Source organism: Gekko japonicus, unplaced genomic scaffold (assembly GCF_001447785.1).
Source record: "Gekko japonicus isolate JY-2015 unplaced genomic scaffold, Gekko_japonicus_V1.1 scaffold67, whole genome shotgun sequence".
In the NCBI taxonomy this organism is placed as follows: domain Eukaryota; kingdom Metazoa; phylum Chordata; class Lepidosauria; order Squamata; family Gekkonidae; genus Gekko; species Gekko japonicus.
In genome coordinates, this window is record NW_015161948.1 from 281,635 (window position 1) to 291,762 (window position 10,128).

The window sequence follows — 10,128 nt, forward strand, 5'->3', positions numbered from 1 at the left end:
CTTTTGGGAACCTGGGTATAATTTTAATCTTTATTCATAAACAGTTTGGGAAACTTAAGAGACCAACACTCCCATAATGTTTTTTTAAAAAAAACAATTTATTAGGATATAATAAAAAAACAAAAAGTCCAAACATATATCAGATCTTATACAGTTATATATTCCTCCCTCCTCCCTCCCCCCCCCTTTTCGGAGGCTTCCCACAGTGCTCCAACCTCCAGCCCAATTCTTAAATTTTCTTCATACCTCCCTTTTTCCTTATTTACATCCACAGGTAACTTATCCTTCAGTTGTTATTCTTATAAATTATCTATTTTCTGCTATCTTTCAGTTTTCAATAATTTTCAAAGCAAAGTAAATTGTCCTTTACATCCCCAACACTCACATAACATTGTTTTATTTACTCAGATACTTCTACTCTGCTTTTCCCTCAGAGGGGACCCAAAGCTGTTTACAACATCATTTTCTCCTCCTCTTCCTTCTCCTCCTCCATTGTCTTCCAGTGATCAACCATCCCTGCATAACTTATGCTCTACTAAACTTAAGGTGGCCAGCTCCAAGTTGGGAAATTCCAGTAGATTGTCTGCGGGGGGTGGGGCAGACTTTGGAGAGGGGAGGGACTTCAGTGGGTATAGTGCCATAAAGTCCCCCTTCCAAAGTGGCCATTTTCTCCAGGGGAACTGATCTCCGTTGTCGGGAGATCAATTTTAATCCCAGGAGATCTCCAGTCCCCACCTGGAGATTGACAACCCAAACTAAACTTCATATAGCCAGACAGTCCAGGCAGTGTGGCCTGCCTGGTGCATGACCTTCTGCTGCTTTTGTTCCATTCTTACTGCCCAGAATAATACTCAAGTGGCCAGTGCTTTTTTTTAAAGACCTATCCTATATGGCTGGTGGACAATGCCTAGCTTGGTGGCTTCTCAAGCTGTGCAGGCATGCACTTAAGCTCATCATCTGTACACCAAGCATGAATGAGGACAGCTAGAGGCATTCTTGGAGTTGTGAAGCTATGAAGCTGCCTTGTACCTGATCCAATCATTTGTCCATCTGTCTCTGTTTCTGCCTACTCTGACTGGGTGTGGCTGTCCGGGGTTTCAGGAGCGAAAAGTCTTTCCCAACACCTGTTCTCTAAAGTCCTTTAAGAAGAGAAACTAGGGACTGAACTTGGCAATTGCTGGAGGCAACCACTGAGCCATGGTGCTGCTGCCCTTTGTTGGAATTCCTTGTTTCTCAAAGACTACCAAAGGCTGAGCCCAGGCCCGTAGCTAATGTGGGGCCTATGGGGCCCGGCCTCCCTGCTGTTTTTGTGGGTCCCTCCCCTGATCTTCAGCTCCCCCTCCCTCCCTCTGGCCCCCTCACCCCCTGATCAATCTGAGCCGGCATCTCCCTGTTTGAGCTCATCTGAGATGAGATGAGTCTCTAGGACCCAGCAGCAACCAGTGGTTGACGGAGTCACACACACATGGGTCGGATTGCCGCAGTTACCTCCTCCTATTGGCTTTTCTGCACCAGGCTTTGGAAAAGATGTGGCTCAGGGAAGGAGTGAGGGAGGAAACTTGATCCCTGGCTGTCCTTTTCTTTTTTAAACACAGCAGCTTTCCTAGACCTTTTAGTGTCTATTAACATTGGGATTCTGGCTCGCCTCAGAGGAAGGCTCTAGTGGGGGCTGTGTGGGTGCATGCCAGGCAGACCCCCCTTGCCCTGGAGCCTTTGATGTAATTAGCTGGTGGGCCCCCACAGGGCCCCCTCTCCCAAAAATCGCTAGCTACGGGGCTGGCTGAGCCTGTCCATTTTACCCAGGAGTCCAGGGGCTCTGCCAATCCAAATCAGACACACAAACCACACCAGGGGTCTACACATAATGTGAGGTGTTAAACCTGTGATAGCCCATTTCACATATGCAAAGTATCAGTCAACCTTGCAGTGATCAAGAGATGGATATGCCAACTCGAAACCACCTTTCTTCTCTTCTTCTCTTTCTTTTTTTGTTTTATATAACTCTTTAAAAAACTAATAAACCTTGCCCGTTAACAATGGGCAAGCAGGAAAAAAAAAAGAAAAGAAAAGCAGCTCTGGAATAAGGAATTACCATTTCGAACTAGAGACACCTGGAACCCCTAGACGATCCTCATAAATGCAGGGAGACAAGCCTTCTATTGTACTGTAATGAAATAGCCTATTGGGACCCTCCACCCTCAGTGATGCATCTGGGTTAGATTTCTCCCCCCATAGCACTCCTATAATGTTCTAGTAGGGTCCTAAACTTGTTGATCGATGCATGCAAAGTGTTTTTTCACTGGCACACCAAACCTGTCCCTCTTCCCAGCCCATTTCACAGCTCCCTGAATCAGAGAGGGCTAGATGCTACGTTTGAGGGCCGCTGCCCCTCTTTTCGAGAGTCCGGAGAGCTAAGTTGCAACCAGCTCTCTCCAGAGAGCCTTTGGCGTGCAAGGAGTTAACCAGCTTCATGCATGCCTAGAGGTCCTTTCAGAGAACCAACAGGCGTGGTGTGTTCCTTCCCACAATGGGCCAGCCCAGGCGAAGAGGCTGCAGCTCTGCCACAGCTGTCAGGAGGAGGAATGATGGAAGCCTCCAGCAGCAGGGGCGGGATGGGTGAAATAATTCTCAGGCCTCCACCAGCCATCAAAATCTGGGAAAGCCACCAGGCCCTCCCCTCCCTCCCCCGCCAAGCCCCCTCCCCCAGCAACCACCCACTCTACTGGGGAAGCTCACTGGGCCAGTCACTCTTTATTTATTTATTTAAGTGGTGCTGAAGTACCTGGAGTTCGCTGCAGCAGAACACCAATGAGGGATGTTGTGATTACATTTAGAGGCCACACAAATGTGTTCACATCTAGGGGCAGCATACGAGCTTAACAGCCGAGTGAAGAAAGTTTTGAAGGAGGGCCTCCTTTGCTTTATGAGTGAAGACCACATTGGAAGGGATAGCATGCCCGGCCCGAGTAGGGTTGCCATCTTCCAGGTGGGGCCTGGCAATCTCCTGGAGTTACAATGGAGCACAGAGATCAGATCTCCTGGAGAAAATGGCTGCCGTGGAGGGTGGACTCTATGGCGTTCTACCCACCTGAGTTCCCTCCCCTTCCAAACCCTGCCCTCCCCAGGCTCCATTCCCAGATCTCTAGGAATTTCCCAACCTGGGTTTCCAGCCTCCAGGTGGGGCCTGGGGATCTCCCGCTTTTACAACTGACCTCCAGCTGACAGAGATCTCAGCTCCCCTGGAGAAAATGGCTGCTTTGAAGCGGGGGGGGGGGACTCTGTGGCCTTGTACCATGCTGAGGCCCCTCCCCTCCCCAAACCCCGTCCTCTCCCGGATCCATCCCCAAAGTTTCCAGGTATTTTCAGGCCCGTAGCTAACATCCCTATTCCCACCCTGGAGTTGGCAACTCTAACCACAGCCTGGATCCTAGGGTTGACAGCCTCCAAGTGGCACCTGGAGATCTCCCAGAATTACAATTGCCCTCCAGGCAACAGAGTTCAGTTCCCCTGGAGAAGATGGCTGCTTTGAAGGATGTATGCTATGGCATAATATACCATGGGGGTCCCTCCCCTCCTCGAGACCCACCTTCAGGCTCCTCCCCATAAACCTCCAAGTATTTCCCAACTCAGAGTTGGCAATCCGAGTGGATGCTCTAAGGTAAGGCTGCAGTCCTAGAGGCATTCTTATTTGGAATTAAAACCCACGGGACACAGTCGGGCTTGGGGTTCAATGACATCAGACGCTGGACTTCCATTACTGGATATCCCAACTTTTTTTAACACTAAAGAAGAAGAAGAAGCGATTGGATTTATACCCTGCCCTTCACTCAGAGTCTCAGAGCGGCTTACAAACTCCCTTCCCTACCCTGTGAGGTGGGCGGGGTTGAGAGAGCTCTGACAGGAACTGCTGTTTTTCAAGGACAGCTCTTATCAGAACTACGGCTTGCCCAAGGTCATTCAGCCAGGTGCAAGTGGAGGAGAGGGGGAATCAAACCTGGTTCTCCCAGATTAGAAGAAGAGAAGAAATTGGATGTATACCCCCCCTTCACTACCCAAAGGTGTCTCAGAGCGGTTTACAAACTCCTTTCCCTTCCCCTCCCCACAACAGACACCCTGTGAGGTAGGTGGGGCTGAGAGAGCTCTTGTTCTTTTTTCAAGAACAGCTCTTATCAGAGCTATGGCTTGCCCAAGGCCATCCAGCCAGGTGCGAGTGGAGGAGTGGGGAATCAAACCCGGTTCTCTCAGATTAGAGTCCACGCACTTAACCACTACACCAAACTGGCTCTCACTGTAAGAGAACCGTGGCTGTCCACCGTGGGAGAACAATATGTACTGGGGTGGTGACCTAGTATGGTACACCAGTTAGAGTACTAGACTAGGAGTAGGGAACTCTACTGGGAAGCTCATTGGTGCAGTCACTCTTTCTAAGCCTAACCTACATTGCAGGGTTTTCGTGAGTATAAAATGGAGGTGGGTAGACACACACACACCACCGTAACAGCTGCTCGGTATTTAAACATTCCGGGCTAATGTAGCCACACCTCCTATACAGATGTCAACCTATCAGGTTGAGTGCATACAGTCCAATCACAAGCGTTCCCGCTTCCCGTCTGTTTGAATGTGATTGGTCGCATTAGTCTTGGCGCGAATCCCTGGCCAAAACGAAGCTTAACATAGCTTCCCTACGTTCATCTTAACGCATTCAGGCAGCTTCTGAATACATTACAGACTAGGAGTAGGGAACTCTACTGGGAAGCTCATTGGTCCAGTCACTCTTTCTAAGCCTAACCTACATTGCAGGGTTTTCATGAGTATAAAATGGAGGTGGGTAGACACACACACACCACCGTAACCTCTTGGGAGAAAGAGTACGATAACAATCAACTGTTTCTCTGATCAAAAAAATGTTTCCTGCTTTGTTGCTTGAATCCCAGCTACAAAAAGAAAAAGAAAAAAGAAAGGAACGGCATCGGTCTCTTTCTCTCCAGGAGGGTGGCCTCTATGGCCTTATACCCAGCTGAGGTCCCTCCCTGCTCTCCCCAAACCCCACCCCCCAAACCTCCAGGAATTTCCCAGCCAGGGGCTGGCAACCCTACCTCTATAGCCCCATCTATATCCATTTCCCAGTGCCTTCATTTGGGCCTTCATGAGAGCACAGGGCAAGCATGTCTTAGCTTCCCAAAAAAGGGCCGCTGGCTTTGTGTTTTGCAAAACCCCACAGAAGGTTTGGCAACACTGGCTAATGGGTTAACACAGCCTGTTTAATTCACCCACCTTTTGCTCTGTGGCTGTGGGTCTGTTTCAAATCTCTTCAGGCTGGGCTGTTTTGCAATGTCGAGCTGTAGGGTCTAATGGCGGCCTCCTTGGGATGAAAGGGGCCTGAAAGTCCTCTATTATTCGATCCGCGGAGATGCTGGCGATGAAGAATAGATGAATTGGGGACCTCTGACATCTGCCTGAAGTGTACCATTGCTGTCAGTGCCGGGGAAAGAGCAGCGACTTTCTTTGCAGACAAAAGCTGCTCTCATAGTAGGATAGGGAAGCCAGCCATTTAAAGGAGAAACAGCCAGAGCTGACGGAAGGAGCGAGCACCTGGGCCTGAGTCAAAATTAGGCCTGAATGATGTGGGATATAAATACGGAAAGTAATTTGAAAGATCTGCTGTTCTCCTTGTCCAGAGTTGGAATTTGAGGACTGAGATTCCAGGTCAGGGAAAGGATAAATCCTAGCATTATAGAGGACTGGAGGTTTTGTTTCTGATGGTTTTGTTTGCATTCTGGATGTTTTTCTATGTAATGTATTAGTACACACAATGTACATACTTTACACAAATATGGATCTATGTATCTAATTGTGAACTTGGCTGTAGAGATTAGAGTTGCCAGATCTGGGTTGGGAGATACCTGGAGATTTGGGGGGTGCGGCCTGGGGAGGGTGGGGTTTGGGGAGGGAAGAGACCTCAGCAGGGTATGATGCCATAAAGTTTACCCTCCAAAGCAGCCTTTTTCTCCAGGGGAACTGATCTTGGTCATCTGGAGATAAATTGCAATAGAGGAAGATCTCCAGGTGCCACCTGGAAGTTGGTATCCTGAGAGCAGAGCCAGACATTTTCACAGTGGGACCAAGCAGAGAAAGGTTTGAATAAAAGCTGAAACAATTTCTAGGAGGTTCTGGTCACCCATCTCCTGGCATCGCTTCTGTGCTGAAAGGTAAAGGTTAAAGGTTTCCCTTGCTCAAAAGCCAGTCAAATCCGACTCTAGGTCGCGGTGTTCATTTCTGTTTCCAAGCCGAAGAGCCAACGTTGTCCAAAGACTTTTCCATGGTCATGTGGCCGGCATGGTAAAATGCCGAGGTGCATGGAACGCTGTTACCTTGCCATCGAAGCAGTACCTATTGCAATTTCTTGCTTTCCAACTGGTAGGAGCTGGGGCCAGAGACGGGAGCTCGCTGTATCACGCGGGTCTTGAACTGCCCAATTACAGACCTTCCGTTCTGCAGCTCAGTGTCTTAACCTCCGAGCCACCCCATACTAATATCTAGAGGGGATGTTTGTAGATAGGCCTTCTTGGGTCAGAATCATAGAATCACAGAGTTGGAAGGGGCCATAAAGTCCAGCCCTCTGCTCATTGCAGGATCAGCCTAGAGCATCCCTGACAAGTGTTTGTCCAGCTGCTGCTTAAAGACTGCCAGTGAGGAACATGTTCAGATGGGACTTGAATATGCAAAGCTGAGACATTGAGCTATGGATCTATTTATGGACAGACAGAAGAACAGGTTGAAGCAGAAAGCCCGGCAAGAATATTGAGATGACACAGAAAAGCAAGTGGAGGACTTTGAACTTTTGAGCAAAGAATAGTTAGACTCGAGTTTAGTGGCACCTTAGAGACCAACAAGATTTTCAGGGTACAAGGTTTTGACAGTCAAGGCTCCCTTCGTAAGACGTGAATAGGAATGGAGATCTCTGTGTCTTTATAACACAGTCAGAACATGGGAGGGGTGTTGTAAAGAAGGAACTCAGGAGGATGCAAAGGCTGCAGGAAGCATATCGAAATCAGCTTGACCAGAGTAGAGGGGAAATGCTTGGAGGTGGGAAATTGGCATCTCTAGTGAGATAAGAATCCTATTTCCCTATTCAGCCCTGGGGAGGGTCCATTGTTCTAAACTTGTGAATGAACTCAAGCTCAGCAATCTCCCCTTGTAATTTTCCCTTGAAGTTTCTTCGTTTGACAAATTAACCAGACAAATTGCTCCACCAACTACGGCCCTTTAATCCATGTTCACCACGGTATCCTCCAAGCAATTCTGCACTAAAATCAAATTCAACCTTCTTTTTAATTCCGGTGTCCCTCCCCCCACAATTCTGTACTAAAATTGAGTTCAACCATCTTTTTGTTCCGGGTTTCCCCCCCATTCTGCATTACATGACCCCCTACCTACCTACCTACCTCACAGGGTGTCTGTTGCAGGGAGGGTAAGGGAAAGGGGTTGTAAGCTGCTCTAAGACTCCTTCGGGTAGCTAAGGGAAGGGTATAAATCCAATCTCTTCTCTCTTCTTCTCTCTTCCCCTCAGTGGTCAGCCTGTTTCCAGCCTGCTGCTGCCCTGGGTTATTTGGATGCTGTTTTGCTGTGGACATAAATTGCCTTGACTCGAATTCTGAGAAAATCTGGAGCGGCAGGCAAATGCAGAAAGGACCTAAGATCGGCCAATGCACGACCACCCGCAGATTCAAAATGTAGCTCTCGATCTGTCAACAGGGTGTTTTGAAAGAGAGACCTTGCCAGTTTCAATAAAAGAGGGGGTTTCCTCGGTTTATTTATTTATTTAAAACATTTATAGACCTTACTTTCTGTCCAAAAATGGGGGCCCAAGACAGGTAGCCACAATACAGCATCTAAGCAGTTGTAACAAGTGTTACACACATTCATCCAGATGAGCCAAAAGCCCTTCCCAACATTCCATCTTCTCTGAAATTGCTGCAGGGATGAGCATTGTCCCATTATCCTGTGGGAAGCTGTTCCATAGCCTCAGAATGCCCTCCAGGAGAAGCCCATGGATGGGCAATCGTTCATACTCCTAACAGGGGCTGGAACTACTGAAAGACATTGCTGTGTCAAGGAGAGATGGGTCTGCAACATGGAAAGAAAGACTTTAAAAGGTCATTTGAGTGGATTTTCTATATATCTTACTCTAGGTTCAGCCAATTGTGCAGGTATTTCATTTAGCTGATAGTTTCAGGAGGGCAGCTGTATCGCTCTGTAGCAGAAGAGCTAGTTTGGAGTCCAGGAGCACATTGGAGATCAAAAAGTTTTCCTGGGTGTCTGACGAAGTTACCTGTCTTGGGTCCTGAGGTAAAATTGGGGAGTTGGAGTGCTTGGTGTTGGAGGGAAAAATAGACATTGTGGGTATTTCAGAAACTTGGTGGGATGAGGAAAATCAGTGGGATACGGCGATTCCTGGTTATATATTATATCAGAATGAAGGGGGGTAAGGGTTGGAGGTGGAGTGGCTCTGTATGTCAGAGAGGGGATACAGTTCAGAAAGACTGAGAGGCTGAGAACTGGATTCACTTCTAGAAATGCCAAGGGTTGAAATAGTAGGTCCAAAAGGAAACTTAACACTGGGAGTTTGTTATCGCCCACCAGATCAAAAGATCAAAAGGAGGATTATAAAATGATGAATGAATTAAAGGTAGCGGCTAGACAAAAAAACTGAGTCGTAATAGGTGATTTTAACTACCCACACATTGATTGGGTCAATATGTGTTCAAGTCGGGAAAAAGAATATTGCATTTCTAGACACTCTCATTGACTGTGCTATAAAGCAGATGGTCACGGAACCTACCAGCGGAAAGGTGATTCTGGATTTGGTCCTAAGTAACGCCCAAGACCTGGTGAGAGATGTAAAAGTGATTGCACCACTTGGGAACAGTGACCATAATGTAACACAGTTCAACATTTGTATAACTAGTGAATTGGCCAAAAAGACTGACCCAACCACTTTTAACTTTAAAAGGGGTAACTTCTCTGATATGAAGGGGACATGTGGGGAAGAAACTGAAAGAAAAAGTAGAAAGGGTCAAAACCATTGGGGAAGCTTGGAAACTATTTAAAACTACAATCCTAGAAGCTTAGAAAAAATTAGGAAAGGTATAAACAGGCATAGAAAAAAGCCTGCATGGTTAACAAACAAAGTAATGGAAACTGTAAAAGATAAAAAGGATTCCTTTAAGCGGTGGAAAGCTAGTCTCAGTGAGGATGATAAAAGGGAACACAGGCTGTGGCAAATAAAATGTAAGTGTGTGATCAGGCAGGCAAAAAGGGAGTATGAGGAGCATATAGCGAAAAATGTAAAGACCAACAATAAAACTTTCTTCATATACATTAGAAGTAGGAAACCAGCCAGGGAGACAGTGGGGCCCTTGGATGACCAAGGGGTAAAAGGAGTACTGAAGGATGATAGGGAAATGGCTGAGAAGCTAAATGCATTTTTTGCCTCTGTCTTCACTGTGGGAGATGAGAAGTGCTTGCCCACTCCAGAACCACTGACATCGGGACGGGTGTTGAGAGACCTGAGATTGAGGTGACGAGAGAGGAGGTCCTACAACTGATAGACAACTTAAAAACTGATAAATCCCCAGGCCCGGATGGCATACATCTGAGAGTTCTGAAAGAACTCAGATGTGAACTTGTGGATCTCATCACAAAAAATTATAATCTTTCATTAAAATCTGCCTCCATTCCTGAGGATTGGAAGGTAGCTAATGTCACTCCCATCTTTAAAAAGGGTTCCAGAAGAGATCCGGGAAATTACAGGCCAGTCAGTCTGACATCGATACCGGGTAAATTGGTGGAAACTGTTATTAAGGAAAGAGTAAACACATTGATGAACAAAACCTATTGAGGCAGACTCAGCATTGGTTTTGTAAGGGAAGATTTTGTCTCACTAACCTGTTAGTGTTCTTTGAGGGAGTGAACAAACATGTGGACAAGGTTGACCCAATAGATGTTGTTTATCTTGACTTCCAGAAAGCTTTTGATAAAGTTTCTCATCAAAGGCTCCGAAGTTAGCTAAAAAATCACGGGATAAAAGGACAAGTCCGTTCGTGGATCAAAAACTGGCTAATTAAT